Here is a 24,193-nt window from a genome sequence, read left to right on the forward strand (position 1 = left end):
GGGCTTCGGCTTACCAGGTTTGGAAGTGCGGGCCTGCTTATGGTACGCCTGACCTTTTGCTTTACCTGAAGGACGAAAGGGGCGAAAGGACGTACCTTTAGCCTTCGACACAGAAGGAGCGGTATTAGGTAGACAGGCAGTTTTGACAGTAGCCAAGTCAGCCACTATCTTATTTAAGTCCTCCCCAAACAGAATATCTCCCTTGAAAGGGAGTACCTCCAGGGTTTTTCTAGAGTCCAGATCCACAGACCAGGATCTCAGCCACAATATCCAGCGAGCCAGGACTGACGTAGTAGAGGCCTTGGCTGCTAGGATACCGGCATAAGAAGCTGCCTCTTTAATATATCGAGAAGCTGTGACAATATATGACAAGCATTGTCTAGCATGGTCAGAGGAGATTTCAGCTTCTAACTCCAAGGCCCATGTCACGATCCGGGTATCTGGACGCCATTTCTTACCCATCAGATGCCTCCTAAGGCTGGCTCAGCGCTCCAGGACCGGATCCCATCTGTTATCCTAATGTTCACATTCCTGCATCCTCTCCTGTCTCTCTGAGACGCTGTCACAGTAACGCCTTATTACATCTGGCATGGTGTCTCCCGCGGCCTCCGCCGCCGTCCCTGAGCTTCTGCATGCAGAGTGTCAGAGTGGCGATTACGTCAGCCGCGGCCTCCGCTGTGTCCGCGTGGTTGGATGTGCACTTGTCAGCCTGGCGTCTCCTGTCTCCAGTGGCCGGCGCCGCCATTACTGTTTTCATTACCACATGGATTACAAACCAAACTTCCCTCCAAGTGTCTGCATGGGCGCAGCCATCTTGGATTCTGTCAGCTGATCATTTCCTCCAATCTGTTGTCAGTATTGTTAATCTGCATAATTGCCTAGCCAATCCCTTCCTTGCTGCAGGTATAAATACACTGTGCCTGAGCAAGGAAGGCGTCAGTGCTTTGGTTGTCAAACCTAGTTCCTGTTTGTCTCTCTCCTGTGATTGTCTTCCAGTTTCCAGCTCCTGTCTCAAGACTTCCACCATAGAGACCCGCACCAGCATTCCACCTGCGGTGTAGCCTGACTCTCCAATCCATTGTGGATTCATCTGTTTCCAGTTACAACATTACCTGCTTCCAGCTCAGCTTCCAGCAGAGTACAGCTTCCCTTAAAGGGCCGGTGTCCTTTCTACACTTTACCACTCTCCACCGGTATTATTATTTCTCCGCTCTCAAGTTCTACATTTCAGTTCATATTTCATCGCTCCCAAGTTCATTTATTATTTAACTGGTTCCAGCCAGTATCCACTCCGTGCTAACAACAGTCTGGTTCCAGCCAGTATCCACAGCAGCTGTTTTATCTTCAGCAACCCAGCTTTTCCTGGAACACCAGCTGGCACAATCCTGGGTTATCTCCATTGCTACAGTCGGGCCTGGTAAGGACTTTCCATCTAGAAGATCATAAGAACTATCTCACACTACCAGTGCCCTGTGGCTCCTGCCATCCTGTAGTACCCAGGAACTGTATTTATTCTTTGCTGACTTTTACGTTTTCTTTTACTGCTGCTGTGTTGCGGAGTTGTCATAATAAACATCATTGACTTTTATCCAAGTTGTCGTGGTCACGCCTTCGGGCAGTTATTATTCATGTTACTTACATGTCCAGGGGTCTGATACAACCTCCCAGGTTCCGGTACATCTCAGCCCCTACAACTGAGGCTGCCTCCCATCAGCTCAGGCCCTCAGTTGTGACAGCCCATGCTTCAATAGCCTCAGCAGCCCACGTAGCTGCAATAGTGGGCCTTTGTGCAGCACCCGTGAGGGTGTAAATCGCTTTTAGACAACCCTCCACACGTTTATCCATAGGCTCTTTCAGAGACGTGATGGTAGTGACAGGTAGAGCTGAGGAAACCACCATCCTAGCCACATGTGAGTCCACTGGAGGAGGTGTTTCCCAATTCTTAGACAGCTCTGGCGCGAGGGGATAGCGAGCCAGCATCTTCTTTTGAGGCACAAACTTCGTACCTGGGTTTTCCCAGGGTTCCTGGCGTATATCCACTAGGTGATCAGAGTGAGGTAAAACTTGTTCAACCACCTTCTGACGCTTGAACCTATGTGGTTTCTTAGGAGGTACGGATGGCTCGGGATCATCCGTAATCTGCAGAATTAACTTAATAGCCTCCAAAAGGTTAGGAACATCCACATGTGAACTACCCTCCCCATCAGCCGTATCTGTGTCAGAACCTGTGGGGTCAGTGTAAGTGCCGTCCTCATCAGAAGAGGTGTCAGTGACAGCAGTGGATTGTGAGGAGACGAGCGCTCACTTAGAGGACCTCTTGGACTTAGGCGAACGTTGGTCTGACTCTTTAGTAGTCAAGGACTGGTTCAACTTCTTTAATTGAGCAGATAAATCGTCCGCCCACGGCGGGTTAGCTGCAGGGACCACATACGGTTGAACCGGCATTGGGGGTCCCATAGGGGGTGTTAGTTTATGAACTAGCGTATGCAGAAGCGTGGAAAAAGCGGTCCACGCTGGGTCAGTATGTGCCTCCATTGCCACAGTCCCACTGGGGGGCAAGGAGCCCCCAGAACCAGACCCCACAGCTGCTATATTCTCCTCATATGTGCCTGTGGCTTCAGCAACACCAGCAGTGTGTTCCGCCCCAGAACCGTTACCCTCAGAAGCAGACATGATATAATTTGCAGTATGAGGTAACACAGTACAATTATCAGCAGCACAATGGGGGTAATTCCAAGTTGATCGCAGCAGGAATTTTTTTAGCACTTGGGCAAAACCATGGGGGTCATTCCGAGTTGTTCGCTCGTTGCCGATTTTCGCTATATTGCGATTAGTCGCTTACTGCGCATGCGCAAGGTTCGCAGAGAGCATGCTCTTAGTTATTTTACACAAAAGTTAGGTATTTTACTCACGGCATAACGAGGATTTTACATCGTTCTGGTGATCGTACTGTGATTGACAGGAAGTGGGTGTTTCTGGGCGGAAACTGGCCGTTTTCTGGGCGTGTGCGAAAAAACGCTGGCGTTTCTGTGAAAAAAGCGTGAGTGTCTGGGCGAACGCTGGGCGTTTGTGTGACGTCAAACCAGGAACGAAACTGACTGAACTGATCGCAATGGCTGAGTAAGTCTGGAGCTACTCAGAAACTGCTAAGAAATTTCTATTCGCAATTCTGCTAATCTTTCGTTCGCAATTCTGCTAAGCTAAGATACACTCCCAGAGGGTGGCGGCTTAGCGTGTGCAATGCTGCTAAAAGCAGCTAGCGAGCGAACAACTCGGAATGAGGGCCCATGTGCACTGCAGGGGAGGCAGATTTAACATGTGCAGAGAGAGTTAGATTTGGGTGGGGTGTGTTCAATCTGCAATCTAATTTGCAGTGTAAAATAAAGCAGCCAGTATTTACCCTGCACAGAAACAAAATAACCCACCCAAATCTAACTTTCTCTGCACATGTTATATCTGGCTCCCCTGCAGTGCACATGGTTTTGCCCAACTGCTAACAAAATTCCTGCTGCGATCAACTTGGAATTACCCCCAATATCCCAAACCCAAACCCCTGCGCAGTGTAGTCAGCACTAGCAGAGATAAAGGAGAGATATGGTGACCAAACCACAGAGAAAAATACGTAATACAGTATATCTTTGTGAAAATCCTATATTAGATAACACCTGACGCACCAAGCCCCCTCAGGTTATGAAATATAGGGATAGCAAGTTGAGTGAAAGACACGAAATGGACACCACTCAGCTATCAAATGCACACACAGAAGGTCACAGTTTGTACAATGCAGAGGTTATTACAGACAATAATACTGCACTGGACTAGCTTACACAGCTATATAACAGTAGTAGTGATGTGCACCGGAAATTTTTCGGGTTTTGTGTTTTGATTTTGGATTCGGTTCCGCGGCCGTGTTTTGGATTCGGACGCGTTTTGGCAAAACCTCCCTGAAAATTTTTTGTCGGATTGGGGTGTGTTTTCGATTCATTTTTTTTTTTACAAAAAACCCTCAAAAACAGCTTAAATCATAGAATTTGGGGGTCATTTTGATTAACCTCAATAACCATAATTTCCACTCATTTCCAGTCTATTCTGAACACCTCACACCTCACAATATTATTTTTAGTCCTAAAATTTGCACCGAGGTCGCTGGATGACTAAGCTAAGCGACCCAAGTGGCCGACACAAACACCTGGCCCATCTAGGAGTGGCACTGCAGTGTCAGACAGGATGACCGATTTAAAAAATAGTCCCCAAACAGCACATGATGCAAAGAAAAAAGAGGTGCACCAAGGTCGCTGGATGGCTAAGCTAAGCGACCCAAGTGGCCAACACAAACACCTGGCCCACCTAGGAGTGGCACTGCAGTTTTCTAGCGAGAGGATGAGTGCTTCCATCCTCATGTGAATCTGAACCACTAGCCATGAACATAGGCCAGGGCCTCAGCCGTTCCTTGCTACTCCGTGTCATAAATGGCATATTGGCAAGTTTACGCTTCTCATCAGATGCTTTTAATTTTGATTTTTGGGTAATTTTACTGAACTTTTGTAGTATACTTGACGACACAGAGGTAGAGCAATGGACTACTGTACCGTACTGCTATATATATATACTGGTGGTCAGCAAAATTCTGCACTATATAAGGAGTAGTGATGAGCGGGTTCGGTTCCTCGAAATCCGAACCCCCTGAACGAATATGAATCTCGCGAGAATCCGACAGCGGGATGATGACGTTCGGGCGCGCTCGGGTTAACCGTGCAATTCAGGAAGATCCGAGTCTGCCTCGGACCCGTGTAAAATGGGTGAAGTTCGGGGGGGTTCGGATTTCGAGGAACTGAACCCGCTCATCACTAAACAGTAGATATAACAGTACACAGTAATAACTGGATGTATATCACAGGGTAATTGTACTATAAAACCCTGACTAAATGCACTCTTTCTTAACTATCACGTCTGAAAAGGCAGGTAGAGTACTTAAGTGTCATGTAAAGGCACAGTGCTGACAACCAGGCGGCTTTACATAGGAGGATTTGCCCAAGCAGTCCCAGGAACAGTGAGCTGAGGAATAATGGCCCCGCAGACACTGACAGGGAGTGAGGAAAAGACAGATATGCAGCTCCAGGGCGGGAACACTTGCTAGAAATGGCGCCCTGGGGCTGGGGGAGGGGCTTCAGGTCTAAGCCTTATCCCCTCTGCTGGCAAATCCACCGGGTACTGTGGGCGATATAAGAAGTGGTTTAGAGAGAAAACCCGACCTGCACCCATTCCCTGGTGATCTAGTGGGATCGTCTGTACTGCCACAGTGTCCACCGCCAGCGCGCGCGGCCCGCCTCCCACTGACTGCGCCAGATCGCAATATAGACCGTGTCCCGCTAGCGGGACCCACTTACCACCTCCCGAAGCGTGGCCACGCGATTCTGGAGAGCCCCAGCCGTGTGTGTCTAACATGAAGAAAACCGGAGCCTCCGCTGTAGGTACCCGGCAGCAAGGGCTCGGGAGTGTACAGCGCCGCTGGGGAGAGCTGGAGCTGCAGCAGTGAATGTCACAAGACATTTACCACCGCTACTGCCCTTGAAGTCTTCACTTTTTACCTCATAAAAAGCTCTTCTCAGGGCTGCTTGGAGCAGCCCCTCTGTTAAGTGCCTGCTTACTGCAGCACCAACTTACAAAACTGAGCTCCTGTGCTGGGAGGCGGGGTGATATAGGAGGCGGCGCTGTGCATTCAGGGAACAGTCAAAGCTTTCAGTCTGTTGGTGCCTCGAATAAAGATCCTACTCTACACCATTGTCTAGACTTGTGGAGCCCAGTGTACCCCGCAGCAGAAATTAATTTATTCCAGTTTGGAATAAGGCTGTAACATAACAAAATGTAGAAAAAGTGAATACTTTCCGGATGCACTGTATGTATGTATTTGTGTGTGTAAATGTGAGTGTTTGTGTGTAAATGTGTGTATATTAACCAACAAATAACAAGTGGCGCTTGACAATCAGATAAATTAAAAAACATTTATTTGTATACAATGTGTAAAAATTACAACAATCTCCCGGGAGGATAAAATAATGGTGTAGATTTCACAGCAATAACAATGTGCACTGTTTTATAACTTCATTATCAATTACTCAAAAAACCATTAGTAATAGGTGAACCTATTTGCACATGCTTATTTGGTAACTGCACCTGGGAGATTTTCAACCGTGTTGGGTTCACTTGGTACACACAAAATTTTGATGGAGAATGTATGTAACTAATAGATATTGTATCTATACATGAGTCACTTACGGCTAGGTATGCCAGAAGAGATTGCGTGCATCACAGATCCATTGCAGTGAATTGCTGGTTTAAAAGTAAATGAAAGAATTACCTCCGCTGGGCAGGAGCCTGTTCTATCCTTGCTCCCTGGTGTCGTCTCACCAACCCGTCAGAGACACACACCAGAGCCTCAGCGGGTATGACTGATGCTGCGCCGTGCAGGGAGCCCCAACGAGCCGTTCCAGATGGTCCGCGCCACCTCCGGTACCTCCGCACTTGCAGACGGGAGGCTGTTTAACTGGTGATCCGGAGTTTACCGGTCTGCGCCGGGATGAGAAGGAGCGGCACCCGTTGTTTTCGCTTCCCCAGGTTACGTAGTCGGCTGTGGCCACGGGGACTGGAGCTGCAGTGCAAGTGCTCCCGATGGCGGTAATGAATTACCGGGCTCCTATGCACGGATGAAAGATTCCAACGGCAGCTGATAACAGTGTGGATCCTTGCAGGGAGAAAGCCTGTATCCCTGCAAGGATACAGGCTTTCTCCCTGCAAGGATCCACACTGTTATCAGCTGCCGTTGGAATCTTTCATCCGTGCATAGGAGCCCGGTAATTCATTACCGCCATCGGGAGCACTTGCACTGCAGCTCCAGTCCCCGTGGCCACAGCCGACTACGTAACCTGGGGAAGCGAAAACAACGGGTGCCGCTCCTTCTCATCCCGGCGCAGACCGGTAAACTCCGGATCACCAGTTAAACAGCCTCCCGTCTGCAAGTGCGGAGGTACCGGAGGTGGCGCGGACCATCTGGAACGGCTCGTTGGGGCTCCCTGCACGGCGCAGCATCAGTCATACCCGCTGAGGCTCTGGTGTGTGTCTCTGACGGGTTGGTGAGACGACACCAGGGAGCAAGGATAGAACAGGCTCCTGCCCAGCGGAGGTAATTCTTTCATTTACTTTTAAACCAGCAATTCACTGCAATGGATCTGTGATGCACGCAATCTCTTCTGGCATACCTAGCCGTAAGTGACTCATGTATAGATACAATATCTAGAGATGAGCGCCTGAAATTTTTCGGGTTTTGTGTTTTGGTTTTGGGTTCGGTTCCGCGGCCGTGTTTTGGGTTCGAACGCGTTTTGGCAAAACCTCACCGAATTTTTTTTGTCGGATTCGGGTGTGTTTTGGATTCGGGTGTTTTTTTCCAAAAACACTAAAAAACAGCTTAAATCATAGAATTTGGGGGTCATTTTGATCCCAAAGTATTATTAACCTCAAAAACCATAATTTACACTCATTTTCAGTCTATTCTGAATACCTCACACCTCACAATATTATTTTTAGTCCTAAAATTTGCACCGAGGTCGCTGTGTGAGTAAGATAAGCGACCCTAGTGGCCGACACAAACACCGGGCCCATCTAGGAGTGGCACTGCAGTGTCACGCAGGATGTCCCTTCCAAAAAACCCTCCCCAAACAGCACATGACGCAAAGAAAAAAAGAGGCGCAATGAGGTAGCTGTGTGAGTAAGATTAGCGACCCTAGTGGCCGACACAAACACCGGGCCCATCTAGGAGTGGCACTGCAGTGTCACGCAGGATGGCCCTTCCAAAAAACCCTCCCCAAACAGCACATGACGCAAAGAAAAAAAGAGGCGCAATGAGGTAGCTGTGTGAGTAAGATTAGCGACCCTAGTGGCCGACACAAACACCGGGCCCATCTAGGAGTGGCACTGCAGTGTCACGCAGGATGGCCCTTCCAAAAAACCCTCCCCAAACAGCACATGACGCAAAGAAAAAAAGAGGCGCAATGAGGTAGCTGACTGTGTGAGTAAGATTAGCGACCCTAGTGGCCGACACAAACACCGGGCCCATCTAGGAGTGGCACTGCAGTGTCACGCAGGATGTCCCTTCCAAAAAACCCTCCCCAAACAGCACATGACGCAAAGAAAAAAAGAGGCGCAATGAGGTAGCTGTGTGAGTAAGATTAGCGACCCTAGTGGCCGACACAAACACCGGGCCCATCTAGGAGTGGCACTGCAGTGTCACGCAGGATGTCCCTTCCAAAAAACCCTCCCCAAACAGCACATGACGCAAAGAAAAAAAGAGGCGCAATGAGGTAGCTGACTGTGTGAGTAAGATTAGCGACCCTAGTGGCCGACACAAACACCGGGCCCATCTAGGAGTGGCACTGCAGTGTCACGCAGGATGTCCCTTCCAAAAAACCCTCCCCAAACAGCACATGACGCAAAGAAAAAAAGAGGCGCAATGAGGTAGCTGACTGTGTGAGTAAGATTAGCGACCCTAGTGGCCGACACAAACACCGGGCCCATCCAGGAGTGGCACTGCAGTGTCACGCAGGATGTCCCTTCCAAAAAACCCTCCCCAATCAGCACATGATGCAAAGAAAAAGAAAAGAAAAAAGAGGTGCAAGATGGAATTGTCCTTGGGCCCTCCCACCCACCCTTATGTTGTATAAACAAAACAGGACATGCACACTTTAACCAACCCATCATTTCAGTGACAGGGTCTGCCACACGACTGTGACTGATATGACGGGTTGGTTTGGACCCCCCCCAAAAAAGAAGCAATTAATCTCTCCTTGCACAAACTGGCTCTACAGAGGCAAGATGTCCACCTCATCTTCACCCTCCGATATATCACCGTGTACATCCCCCTCCTCACAGATTATCAATTCGTCCCCACTGGAATCCACCATCTCAGCTCCCTGTGTACTTTGTGGAGGCAATTGCTGCTGGTCAATGTCTCCGCGGAGGAATTGATTATAATTCATTTTAATGAACATCATCTTCTCCACATTTTCTGGATGTAACCTCGTACGCCGATTGCTGACAAGGTGAGCGGCGGCACTAAACACTCTTTCGGAGTACACACTTGTGGGAGGGCAACTTAGGTAGAATAAAGCCAGTTTGTGCAAGGGCCTCCAAATTGCCTCTTTTTCCTGCCAGTATAAGTACGGACTGTGTGACGTGCCTACTTGGATGCGGTCACTCATATAATCCTCCACCATTCTATCAATGTTGAGAGAATCATATGCAGTGACAGTAGACGACATGTCCGTAATCGTTGTCAGGTCCTTCAGTCCGGACCAGATGTCAGCATCAGCAGTCGCTCCAGACTGCCCTGCATCACCGCCAGCGGGTGGGCTCGGAATTCTGAGCCTTTTCCTCGCACCCCCAGTTGCGGGAGAATGTGAAGGAGGAGATGTTGACAGGTCGCGTTCCGCTTGACTTGACAATTTTGTCACCAGCAGGTCTTTCAACCCCAGCAGACCTGTGTCTGCCGGAAAGAGAGATCCAAGGTAGGCTTTAAATCTAGGATCGAGCACGGTGGCCAAAATGTAGTGCTCTGATTTCAACAGATTGACCACCCGTGAATCCTTGTTAAGCGAATTAAGGGCTGCATCCACAAGTCCCACATGCCTAGCGGAATCGCTCCCTTTTAGCTCCTTCTTCAATGCCTCCAGCTTCTTCTGCAAAAGCCTGATGAGGGGAATGACCTGACTCAGGCTGGCAGTGTCTGAACTGACTTCACGTGTGGCAAGTTCAAAGGGCATCAGAACCTTGCACAACGTTGAAATCATTCTCCACTGCACTTGAGACAGGTGCATTCCACCTACTATATCGTGCTCAATTGTATAGGCTTGAATGGCCTTTTGCTGCTCCTCCAACCTCTGAAGCATATAGAGGGTTGAATTCCACCTCGTTACCACTTCTTGCTTCAGATGATGGCAGGGCAGGTTCAGTAGTTTTTGGTGGTGCTCCAGTCTTCTGTACGTGGTGCCTGTACGCCGAAAGTGTCCCGCAATTTTTCTGGCCACCGACAGCATCTCTTGCACGCCCCTGTCGTTTTTTAAAAAATTCTGCACCACCAAATTCAAGGTATGTGCAAAACATGGGACGTGCTGGAAATTGCCCATATTTAATGCACACACAATATTGCTGGCGTTGTCCGATGCCACAAATCCACAGGAGAGCCCAATTGGGGTAAGCCATTCCGCGATGATCTTCCTCAGTTGCCGTAAGAGGTTTTCAGCTGTGTGCGTATTCTGGAAAGCGGTGATACAAAGCGTAGCCTGCCTAGGAAAGAGTTGGCGTTTGCGAGATGCTGCTACTGGTGCCGCCGCTGCTGTTCTTGCGGCGGGAGTCCATACATCTACCCAGTGGGCTGTCACAGTCATATAGTCCTGACCCTGCCCTGCTCCACTTGTCCACATGTCCGTGGTTAAGTGGACATTGGGTACAACTGCATTTTTTAGGACACTGGTGAGTCTTTTTCTGACGTCCGTGTACATTCTAGAGATGAGCGCCGGAAATTTTTCGGGTTTTGTGTTTTGGTTTTGGGTTCGGTTCCGCGGCCGTGTTTTGGGTTCGACCGCGTTTTGGCAAAACCTCACCGAATTTTTTTTGTCGGATTCGGGTGTGTTTTGGATTCGGGTGTTTTTTTCAAAAAACCCTAAAAAACAGCTTAAATCATAGAATTTGGGGGTCATTTTGATCCCAAAGTATTATTAACCTCAAAAAACATAATTTACACTCATTTTCAGCCTATTCTGAACACATCACACCTCACAATATTATTTTTAGTCCTAAAATTTGCACCGAGGTCGCTGTGTGAGTAAGATAAGCGACCCTAGTGGCCGACACAAACACCGGCCCATCTAGGAGTGGCACTGCAGTGTCACGCAGGATGGCCCTTCCAAAAAACCCTCCCCAAACAGCACATGACGCAAAGAAAAAAAGAGGCGCAATGAGGTAGCTGTGTGAGTAAGATTAGCGACCCTAGTGGCCGACACAAACACCGGGCACATCTAGGAGTGGCACTGCAGTGTCACGCAGGATGTCCCTTCCAAAAAACCCTCCCCAAACAGCACATGACGCAAAGAAAAAAAGAGGCGCAATGAGGTAGCTGACTGTGTGAGTAAGATTAGCGACCCTAGTGGCCGACACAAACACCGGGCCCATCTAGGAGTGGCACTGCAGTGTCACGCAGGATGTCCCTTCCAAAAAACCCTCCCCAAACAGCACATGACGCAAAGAAAAAAAGAGGCGCAATGAGGTAGCTGACTGTGTGAGTAAGATTAGCGACCCTAGTGGCCGACACAAACACCGGGCCCATCTAGGAGTGGCACTGCAGTGTCACGCAGGATGTCCCTTCCAAAAAACCCTCCCCAATCAGCACATGATGCAAAGAAAAAGAAAAGAAAAAAGAGGTGCAAGATGGAATTATCCTTGGGCCCTCCCACCCACCCTTATGTTGTATAAACAAAACAGGACATGCACACTTTAACCAACCCATCATTTCAGTGACAGGGTCTGCCACACGACTGTGACTGATATGACGGGTTGGTTTGGACCCCCCCCAAAAAAGAAGCAATTAATCTCTCCTTGCACAAACTGGCTCTACAGAGGCAAGATGTCCACCTCATCTTCACCCTCCGATATATCACTGTGTACATCCCCCTCCTCACAGATTATCAATTCGTCCCCACTGGAATCCACCATCTCAGCTCCCTGTGTACTTTGTGGAGGCAATTGCTGCTGGTCAATGTCTCCGCGGAGGAATTGATTATAATTCATTTTAATGAACATCATCTTCTCCACATTTTCTGGATGTAACCTCGTACGCCGATTGCTGACAAGGTGAGCGGCGGCACTAAACACTCTTTCGGAGTACACACTTGTGGGAGGGCAACTTAGGTAGAATAAAGCCAGTTTGTGCAAGGGCCTCCAAATTGCCTCTTTTTCCTGCCAGTATAAGTACGGACTGTGTGACGTGCCTACTTGGATGCGGTCACTCATATAATCCTCCACCATTCTATCAATGTTGAGAGAATCATATGCAGTGACAGTAGACGACATGTCCGTAATCGTTGTCAGGTCCTTCAGTCCGGACCAGATGTCAGCATCAGCAGTCGCTCCAGACTGCCCTGCATCACCGCCAGCGGGTGGGCTCGGAATTCTGAGCCTTTTCCTCGCACCCCCAGTTGCGGGAGAATGTGAAGGAGGAGATGTTGACAGGTCGCGTTCCGCTTGACTTGACAATTTTGTCACCAGCAGGTCTTTCAACCCCAGCAGACCTGTGTCTGCCGGAAAGAGAGATCCAAGGTAGGCTTTAAATCTAGGATCGAGCACGGTGGCCAAAATGTAGTGCTCTGATTTCAACAGATTGACCACCCGTGAATCCTTGTTAAGCGAATTAAGGGCTGCATCCACAAGTCCCACATGCCTAGCGGAATCGCTCCGTGTTAGCTCCTTCTTCAATGCCTCCAGCTTCTTCTGCAAAAGCCTGATGAGGGGAATGACCTGACTCAGGCTGGCAGTGTCTGAACTGACTTCACGTGTGGCAAGTTCAAAGGGCATCAGAACCTTGCACAACGTTGAAATCATTCTCCACTGCACTTGAGACAGGTGCATTCCATCTCCTATATCGTGCTCAATTGTATAGGCTTGAATGGCCTTTTGCTGCTCCTCCAACCTCTGAAGCATATAGAGGGTTGAATTCCACCTCGTTACCACTTCTTGCTTCAGATGATGGCAGGGCAGGTTCAGTAGTTTTTGGTGGTGCTCCAGTCTTCTGTACGTGGTGCCTGTACGCCGAAAGTGTCCCGCAATTTTTCTGGCCACCGACAGCATCTCTTGCACGCCCCTGTCGTTTTTTAAAAAATTCTGCACCACCAAATTCAAGGTATGTGCAAAACATGGGACGTGCTGGAATTTGCCCATATTTAATGCACACACAATATTGCTGGCGTTGTCCGATGCCACAAATCCACAGGAGAGTCCAATTGGGGTAAGCCATTCCGCGATGATCTTCCTCAGTTGCCGTAAGAGGTTTTCAGCTGTGTGCGTATTCTGGAAAGCGGTGATACAAAGCGTAGCCTGCCTAGGAAAGAGTTGGCGTTTGCGAGATGCTGCTACTGGTGCCGCCGCTGCTGTTCTTGCGGCGGGAGTCCATACATCTACCCAGTGGGCTGTCACAGTCATATAGTCCTGACCCTGCCCTGCTCCACTTGTCCACATGTCCGTGGTTAAGTGGACATTGGGTACAACTGCATTTTTTAGGACACTGGTGAGTCTTTTTCTGACGTCCGTGTACATTCTCGGTATCGCCTGCCTAGAGAAGTGGAACCTAGATGGTATTTGGTAACGGGGGCACACTGCCTCAATAAATTGTCTAGTTCCCTGTGAACTAACGGCGGATACCGGACGCACGTCTAACACCAACATAGTTGTCAAGGACTCAGTTATCCGCTTTGCAGTAGGATGACTGCTGTGATATTTCATCTTCCTCGCAAAGGACTGTTGAACAGTCAATTGCTTACTGGAAGTAGTACAAGTGGGCTTACGACTTCCCCTCTGGGATGACCATCGACTCCCAGCGGCAACAACAGCAGCGCCAGCAGCAGTAGGCGTTACACGCAAGGATGCATCGGAGGAATCCCAGGCAGGAAAGGACTCGTCAGACTTGCCAGTGACATGGCCTGCAGGACTATTGGCATTCCTGGGGAAGGAGGAAATTGACACTGAGGGAGTTGGTGGGGTGGTTTGCGTGAGCTTGGTTACAAGAGGAAGGGATTTACTGGTCAGTGGACTGCTTCCGCTGTCACCCAAAGTTTTTGAACTTGTCACTGACTTATTATGAATGCGCTGCAGGTGACGTATAAGGGAGGATGTTCCGAGGTGGTTAACGTCCTTACCCCTACTTATTACAGCTTGACAAAGGGAACACACGGCTTGACACCTGTTGTCCGCATTTCTGGTGAAATACCTCCACACCGAAGAGCTGATTTTTTTGGTATTTTCACCTGGCATGTCAACGGCCATATTCCTCCCACGGACAACAGGTGTCTCCCCGGGTGCCTGACTTAAACAAACCACCTCACCATCAGAATCCTCCTGGTCAATTTCCTCCCCAGCGCCAGCAACACCCATATCCTCCTCATCCTGGTGTACTTCAACACTGACATCTTCAATCTGACTATCAGGAACTGGACTGCGGGTGCTCCTTCCAGCACTTGCAGGGGGCATGCAAATAGTGGAAGGCGCATGCTCTTCACGTCCAGTGTTGGGAAGGTCAGGCATCGCAAACGACACAATTGGACTCTCCTTGTGGATTTGGGATTTCAAAGAACGCACAGTTCTTTGCGGTGCTTTTGCCAGCTTGAGTCTTTTCAGTTTTCTAGCGAGAGGCTGAGTGCTTCCATCCTCATGTGAAGCTGAACCACTAGCCATGAACATAGGCCAGGGCCTCAGCCGTTCCTTGCCACTCCGTGTGGTAAATGGCATATTGGCAAGTTTACGCTTCTCCTCCGACAATTTTATTTTAGGTTTTGGAGTCCTTTTTTTTCTGATATTTGGTGTTTTGGATTTGACATGCTCTGTACTATGACATTGGGCATCGGCCTTGGCAGACGACGTTGCTGGCATTTCATCGTCTCGGCCATGACTAGTGGCAGCAGCTTCAGCACGAGGTGGAAGTGGATCTTGATCTTTCCCTAATTTTGGAACCTCAACTTTTTTGTTCTCCATATTTTATAGGCAGAACTAAAAGGCACCTCAGGTAAACAATGGAGATGGATGGATTGGATACTAGTATACAATTATGGACGGACTGCCACGGTTAGGTGGTATAAAAAAACCACGGTTAGGTGGTATATATTATAATAATAATACAATTATGGATGGACGGACTGCCTGCCGACTGCCGACACAGAGGTAGCCACAGCCGTGAACTACCGCACTGTACACTGGTTGATAAAGAGATAGTAGTATACTCGTAACAACTAGTATGACACTATGACGACGGTATAAAGAATGGAAAAAAAACCACGGTTAGGTGGTATATATTATAATAATAATACAATTATGGATGGACGGACTGCCTGCCGACTGCCGACACAGAGGTAGCCACAGCCGTGAACTACCGCACTGTACACTGGTTGATAAAGAGATAGTAGTATACTCGTAACAACTAGTATGACACTATGACGACGGTATAAAGAATGAAAAAAAAACCACGGTTAGGTGGTATATATTATAATAATAATACAATTATGGATGGACGGACTGCCTGCCGACTGCCGACACAGAGGTAGCCACAGCCGTGAACTACCGCACTGTACACTGGTTGATAAAGAGATAGTAGTATACTCGTAACAACTAGTATGACACTATGACGACGGTATAAAGAATGAAAAAAAAACCACGGTTAGGTGGTATATATTATAATAATAATACAATTATGGATGGACGGACTGCCTGCCGACTGCCGACACAGAGGTAGCCACAGCCGTGAACTACCGCACTGTACACTGGTTGATAAAGAGATAGTAGTATACTCGTAACAATTAGGATGACACTATGACGGTATAAAGAATGAAAAAAAAAACCACGGTTAGGTGGTAGGTATATAATAATAAATAATACAATTCTGGTCGGACGGACTGCCTGCCGTGTGCCGACACAGAGGTAGCCACAGCCGTGAACTACCGCACTGTACACTGGTTGATAAAGAGATAGTAGTATACTCGTAACAATTAGGATGACACTATGACGGTATAAAGAATGAAAAAAAAAACCACGGTTAGGTGGTAGGTATATAATAATAAATAATACAATTCTGGTCGGACGGACTGCCTGCCGTGTGCCAACACAGAGGTAGCCACAGCCGTGAACTACCGCACTGTACACTGGTTGATAAAGAGATAGTAGTATACTCGTAACAATTAGGATGACACTATGACGGTATAAAGAATGAAAAAAAAAACCACGGTTAGGTGGTAGGTATATAATAATAAATAATACAATTCTGGTCGGACGGACTGCCTGCCGTGTGCCGACACAGAGGTAGCCACAGCCGTGAACTACCGCACTGTACACTGGTTGATAAAGAGATAGTAGTATACTCGTAACAATTAGGATGACACTATGACGGTATAAAGAATGAAAAAAAAAAACACGGTTAGGTGGTAGGTATATAATAATAAATAATACAATTCTGGTCGGACGGACTGCCTGCCGTGTGCCGACACAGAGGTAGCCACAGCCGTGAACTACCGCACTGTACACTGGTTGATAAAGAGATAGTAGTATACTCGTAACAATTAGGATGACACTATGACGGTATAAAGAATGAAAAAAAAACCACGGTTAGGTGGTAGGTATATAATAATAAATAATACAATTCTGGTCGGACGGACTGCCTGCCGTGTGCCGACACAGAGGTAGCCACAGCCGTGAACTACCGCACTGTACTGTGTCTGCTGCTAATATAGACTGGTTGATATTTAAAGAGATATTAGTAGTATACAACAATACTATACTGGTGGTCAGGCACTGGTCACCACTCCTGCAGCAAAAGTGTGCACTGTTAATTAATATAATTGTACTCCTGGCTCCTGCTAACAACCTGCAGTGCTCCCCAGTCTCCCCCACAATTAATTATAAGCTTTTAATTTATACATTGATGACTGTGCAGCACACTGGGCTGAGCTGAGTGCACACAGTCACACTGTGTGACTGACTGTGCTGTGTATCGTTTTTTTTTTCAGGCAGAGAACGGATATAGCAGAGAGAAGTGAACGGATATATTATATTAAATAAAAGTTAACTAGCAACTGCACTGGTCACTGACTGTGGTAAACTAACTCTGTCTGCGACTCTGCACAATCTCTCTCTCTCTATCTAATCTATCTCTATTCTAATGGAGAGGACGCCAGACACGTCCTCTCCCTATCAATCTCAATGCACGAGTGAAAATGGCGGCGACGCGCGGCTCCTTATATAGAATCCGAGTCTCGCGATAGAATCCGAGCCTCGCGAGAATCCGACAGCGTCATGATGACGTTCGGGCGCGCTCGGGTTAACCGAGCAAGGCGGGAAGATCCGAGTCGCTCGGACCCGTGAAAAAAAACATGAAGTTCGGGCGGGTTCGGATTCCGAGGAACCGAACCCGCTCATCTCTAGTACATTCTCGGTATCGCCTGCCTAGAGAAGTGGAACCTAGATGGTATTTGGTAACGGGGGCACACTGCCTCAATAAATTGTCTAGTTCCCTGTGAACTAACGGCGGATACCGGACGCACGTCTAACACCAACATAGTTGTCAAGGACTCAGTTATCCGCTTTGCAGTAGGATGACTGCTGTGATATTTCATCTTCCTCGCAAAGGACTGTTGAACAGTCAATTGCTTACTGGAAGTAGTACAAGTGGGCTTACGACTTCCCCTCTGGGATGACCATCGACTCCCAGCGGCAACAACAGCAGCGCCAGCAGCAGTAGGCGTTACACGCAAGGATGCATCGGAGGAATCCCAGGCAGGAGAGGACTCGTCAGAATTGCCAGTGACATGGCCTGCAGGACTATTGGCATTCCTGGGGAAGGAGGAAATTGACACTGAGGGAGTTGGTGGGGTGGTTTGCGTGAGCTTGGTTACAAGAGGAAGGGATTTACTGGTCAGTGGACTGCTTCCGCTGTCACCCAAAGTTTTTGAACTTGTCACTGACTTATTATGAATGCGCTGCAGGTGACGTATAAGGGAGGATGTTCCGAGGTGGTTAACGTCCTTACCCCTACTTATTACAGCTTGACAAAGGGAACACACGGCTTGACACCTGTTGTCCGCATTTCTGGTGAAATACCTCCACACCGAAGAGCTGATTTTTTTGGTATTTTCACCTGGCATGTCAACGGCCATATTCCTCCCACGGACAACAGGTGTCTCCCCGGGTGCCTGACTTAAACAAACCACCTCACCATCAGAATCCTCCTGGTCAATTTCCTCCCCAGCGCCAGCAACACCCATATCCTCCTCATCCTGGTGTACTTCAACACTGACATCTTCAATCTGACTATCAGGAACTGGACTGCGGGTGCTCCTTCCAGCACTTGCAGGGGGCGTGCAAATGGTGGAAGGCGCATGCTCTTCACGTCCAGTGTTGGGAAGGTCAGGCATCGCAACCGACACAATTGGACTCTCCTTGTGGATTTGGGATTTCAAAGAACGCACAGTTCTTTGCGGTGCTTTTGCCAGCTTGAGTCTTTTCAGTTTTCTAGCGAGAGGCTGAGTGCTTCCATCCTCATGTGAAGCTGAACCACTAGCCATGAACATAGGCCAGGGCCTCAGCCGTTCCTTGCCACTCCGTGTGGTAAATGGCATATTGGCAAGTTTACGCTTCTCCTCCGACAATTTTATTTTAGGTTTTGGAGTCCTTTTTTTACTGATATTTGGTGTTTTGGTTTTGACATGCTCTGTACTATGCCATTGGGCATCGGCCTTGGCAGACGACGTTGCTGGCATTTCATCGTCTCGGCCATGACTAGTGGCAGCAGCTTCAGCACGAGGTGGAAGTGGATCTTGATCTTTCCCTAATTTTGGAACCTCAACATTTTTGTTCTCCATATTTTAATAGGCACAACTAAAAGGCACCTCAGGTAAACAATGGAGATGGATGGATTGGATACTAGTATACAATTATGGACGGGCTGCCGAGTGCCGACACAGAGGTAGCCACAGCCGTGAACTACCGCACTGTACTGTGTCTGCTGCTAATATATAGACTGGTTGATAAAGAGATAGTATACTCGTAACTAGTATGTATGTATAAAGAAAGAAAAAAAAACCACGGTTAGGTGGTATATACAATTATGGACGGGCTGCCGAGTGCCGACACAGAGGTAGCCACAGCCGTGAACTACCGCACTGTACTGTGTCTGCTGCTAATATATAGACTGGTTGATAAAGAGATAGTATACTCGTAACTAGTATGTATGTATAAAGAAAGAAAAAAAAACCACGGTTAGGTGGTATATACAATTATGGACGGGCTGCCGAGTGCCGACACAGAGGTAGCCACAGCCGTGAACTACCGCACTGTACTGTGTCTGCTGCTAATATATAGACTGGTTGATAAAGAGATAGTATACTCGTAACTAGTATGTATGTATAAAGAAAGAAAAAAAAACCACGGTTAGGTGGTATATACAATTATGGACGGGCTGCCGAGTGCCGACACAGAGGTAGCCACAGCCGTGAACTACCGCACTGTACTGTGTCTGCTGCTAATATATAGACTGGTTGATAAAGAGATAGTATACTCGTAACTAGTATGTATGTATAAAGAAAGAAAAAAAACCACTGTTAGGTGGTATATACAATTATGGACGGGCTGCCGAGTGCCGACACAGAGGTAGCCACAGCCGTGAACTACCGCACTGTACTGTGTCTGCTGCTAATATATAGACTGGTTGATAAAGAGATAGTATACTCGTAACTAGTATGTATGTATAAAGAAAGAAAAAAAAACCACGGTTAGGTGGTATATACAATTATGGACGGGCTGCCGAGTGCCGACACAGAGGTAGCCACAGCCGTGAACTACCGCACTGTACTGTGTCTGCTGCTAATATATAGACTGGTTGATAAAGAGATAGTATACTCGTAACTAGTATGTATGTATAAAGAAAGAAAAAAAAACCACGGTTAGGTGGTATATACAATTATGGACGGGCTGCCGAGTGCCGACACAGAGGTAGCCACAGCCGTGAACTACCGCACTGTACTGTGTCTGCTGCTAATATATAGACTGGTTGATAAAGAGATAGTATACTCGTAACTAGTATGTATGTATAAAGAATGAAAAAAAAACCACGGTTAGGTGGTATATACAATTATGGACGGGCTGCCGAGTGCCGACACAGAGGTAGCCACAGCCGTGAACTACCGCACTGTACTGTGTCTGCTGCTAATATAGACTGGTTGATAAAGAGATAGTATACTCGTAACTAGTATGTATGTATAAAGAATGAAAAAAAAACCACGGTTAGGTGGTATATACAATTATGGACGGGCTGCCGAGTGCCGACACAGAGGTAGCCACAGCCGTGAACTACCGCACTGTACTGTGTCTGCTGCTAATATATAGACTGGTTGATAAAGAGATAGTATACTCGTAACTAGTATGTATGTATAAAGAAAGAAAGAAAAACCACTGTTAGGTGGTATATACAATTATGGACGGGCTGCCGAGTGCCGACACAGAGGTAGCCACAGCCGTGAACTACCGCACTGTACTGTGTCTGCTGCTAATATATAGACTGGTTGATAAAGAGATAGTATACTCGTAACTAGTATGTATGTATAAAGAAAGAAAAAAAAACCACGGTTAGGTGGTATATACAATTATGGACGGGCTGCCGAGTGCCGACACAGAGGTAGCCACAGCCGTGAACTACCGCACTGTACTGTGTCTGCTGCTAATATAGACTGGTTGATAAAGAGATAGTATACTACTAATATTATATACTGGTGGTCAGGTCACTGGTCACTAGTCACACTGGCAGTGGCACTCCTGCAGCAAAAGTGTGCACTGTTTAATTTTAATATAATATTATGTACTCCTGGCTCCTGCTATAACCTTTAACTGGCACTGTCTGCAGTAGTGCTCCCCAGTCTCCCCCACAATTATAAGCTGTGTGAGCTGAGCAGTCAGACAGATATATAATATATATAGATGATGCAGCACACTGGCCTGAGCCTGAGCAGTGCACACAGATATGGTATGTGACTGACTGAGTCACTGTGTGTATCGCTTTTTTCAGGCAGAGAACGGATATATTAAATAAACTGCACTGTGTGTCTGGTGGTCACTCACTATATAATATATTATGTACTCCTGGCTCCTGCTATAACCTATAACTGGCACTGCAGTAGTGCTCCCCAGTCTCCCCCACAATTATAAGCTGTGTGAGCTGAGCAGTCAGACAGATATATATAATATTATATATAGATAATAGATGATGCAGCACACTGGCCTGAGCCTGAGCAGTGCACACAGATATGGTATGTGACTGAGTCACTGTGTGCTGTGTATCGCTTTTTTCAGGCAGAGAACGGATTATAAATAACAGTGGTGGTCACTGGTCACTATCAGCAAAACTCTGCACTGTACACTACTGAGTACTCCTAATGCTCCCCAAAATTAGTAAATCAAGTGTCTCTCTAATCTATTCTAATTCTAAACGGAGAGGACGCCAGCCACGTCCTCTCCCTATCAATCTCAATGCACGCGGCTCCTTATATAGAATCCGAGTCTCGCGATAGAATCCGAGCCTCGCGAGAATCCGACAGCGTCATGATGACGTTCGGGCGCGCTCGGGTTAACCGAGCAAGGCGGGAAGATCCGAGTCGCTCGGACCCGTGAAAAAAAACATGACGTTCTGGCGGGTTCGGATTCAGAGAAACCGAACCCGCTCATCTCTAACAATATCTATTAGTTACATACATTCTCCATCAAAATTTTGTGTGTACCAAGTGAACCCAACACGGTTGAAAATCTCCCAGGTGCAGTTACCAAATAAGCATGTGCAAATAGGTTCACCTATTACTAATGGTTTTTTGAGTAATTGATAATGAAGTTATAAAACAGTGCACATTGTTATTGCTGTGAAATCTACACCATTATTTTATTCTCCCGGGAGATTGTTGTAATTTTTACACATTGTATACAAATAAATGTTTTTTAATTTATCTGATTGTCAAGCGCCACTTGTTATTTGTTGGTTAGTGTTTGTTTCAAGGGACTGGCAATTCCCTTTATCAGGAGGCTGCTGACAATCAAAGTGCAGTGCTTCTCACCTAAGCGCTTAGTTTTTTCCTTTTTTTAAATGTGTGTATATGTCTGTGTGCATATGTGTGTGTTTATGTGTATACATGTATATGTCTGTGTATGCATGTGTGTATATGTGTGTGCTTATGTATGTCTGTGCGTATATGTGTGTATATATCTTTGTATACAGTATGTGTGAGTATATGTGTGTGTTTATGTATGTCATTGTCTAAGTGTATATGTCTGTGTATGTGTGTGTTTATGTATGTCTGTGTGTATATGTCTGTGTATGTGTTTGTTTATGTACTGTATGTCTTTGTGTGTGTGTGTGTGTGTGTGTGTGTGTGTGTGTGTGTGTGTGTGTGTGTGTGTGTGTGTGTGTGCAATCGTGGCTTGAGACCTTGCATTTTTGATTGTGTAACTTGATGCAAGATTCTGCCTTTAGTAAATAGCAGGGGTATCAACCCGCTCAGAAAATCACATGAAATGGGGAATCCATACTTCAATTTACCCCATAATCTTAAGTCATAACTGCATTTCCTTTAATAGTGTGCAATGGCGATTGCTACACAACATCATAAACTATTTCTCCACATTACCTAATAGAGAAAAAAAACATATTTAAAAGATCACATTCCTTTGTATCTACTGTAATTATTTTTTTCTAGTTTATATTTCAGTTTAATTAACATCTGTTTTATATATTTTTTTCTGTTTTTGTACTTAAAACAGGTTGGCTACAAAGTCACGGCAGTCAGTATCCAGACTTCAGGATTCCGACAGTGACAACCAGACAGTAGGGCAGTACGGTTGGTGAAATGGTTAGCATTTCTGCCTCACAGCACTGAGGTCATGGGTTCCATTGCCACATGGTCCTAACTGTGTGGAGTTTGTATATTCTCCCTGTACTTGCGTGGGTTTCCTCCGGTTTTCTCCCGCAATTCAAAAATATACTGGTAGGTTAATTGGCTCCCAACAAAAATTAATCCTAGCGTAAATGTGTGTGTGTGTACATGTGATAGGGAATATAGATTGTAAGCTCCACTGGGGCAGGGACCGATGTGAATGGGCAAATATTCTCTGTACAGCGCTGCGGAATATGTGTGCGTTATATAAATAACTGGTAGCAATAATAATAATAAAAATCCCAAAGGATCCTGGTCAGTATTTAAACTATACACCTAAGCCACCCCTTCTGCAGCCGAACCCAATCCATCCTCTCCCACAGCATTTACCCTCCCCCTAATTACTAACTCTAACCCCCTGTACTTATTTGCAGGATCCATCGGGATTCTACTGCCATCCACATCCCCATAAAAGTTAATGCTTTTGAAATTGACTTTATATATATAATCAGAGTTGTCACCCTGGATCTCCTCACATGCCAAATCAGGGGGTGTGGCCATGTATAAAGGGGGTGTGCCTGTAAATAAAAGGGCTGTAGCCTCGCGGAAGATCCCGAGATCGGCACTACAGAGGCCCCAGAGACAGCCTGGACCCCCCCTTGTGGCGCCACTGTATGTAACACTTCAAGGACTTCAGTTCTGTCAGTCATCGCACTGTTACAGTAATGGTACATTGTTGTCCGATTTTTATTTGTTTAAGTTTGTGTATTAACAGATGGGCCGCACTACCTCATAGTTACACAGTGTGGGTTTGTGCATAGTGTACCTCCCAACAAGCGAGGCAGATCTGCTTTTCTGGGACTCGAGTAGAGCAGCGGGTGAAAAGATGCCGGGCAGAAGTTAAGTCTGGGGGCAACCCAGTATCTCAGGGAGCACTCGGCATACCCCCACACTTATAAAAATAGGAACGTGTCTGTAGACCATTCCCCCTTCACACGAGGTTCATCTCCTTGTCAGGCACAACTTTCCACTGAAAATGTTGGGAGGTATGGTTTGTGTCATCATTTATGGGTTAAGTCAGAGCTTCTCAAATGCGATCCTCAAGGCACCCCGACTGTCCAGGTTTTAAGTTTATCCATGCTTAGACACAGGTGACTTAATTAGCACCTCAGCCAATTTGATTTAGCCATCTGTGCTGAGCCATGGATACACCTAAAACCTGGGCCGATAGCGTGCCTTGAGGACAGTGTTTGAGAACCTCTGGGTTAAGTAGTACATGTTTGCCATTCATTTCTAGGTCAATACAGGTAGTTTATCTTCAAAAATACATATTTTTCAAATCAGATAATTTCCAAAATGAATATATGATAGATTTCCTGCTCCAATTTCTCTTCGTAGTGCCAGTCATTAGCATAACAAAGGTATTAATAACAGAGAATTTCTCCTCCAGGTTATTATGAAGAGGCTCCTTAGTGATGTTTTGA

The sequence above is a fragment of the Pseudophryne corroboree genome, chromosome 11 (genome assembly GCF_028390025.1).
Source record: "Pseudophryne corroboree isolate aPseCor3 chromosome 11, aPseCor3.hap2, whole genome shotgun sequence".
In the NCBI taxonomy this organism is placed as follows: Eukaryota; Metazoa; Chordata; class Amphibia; order Anura; family Myobatrachidae; genus Pseudophryne; species Pseudophryne corroboree.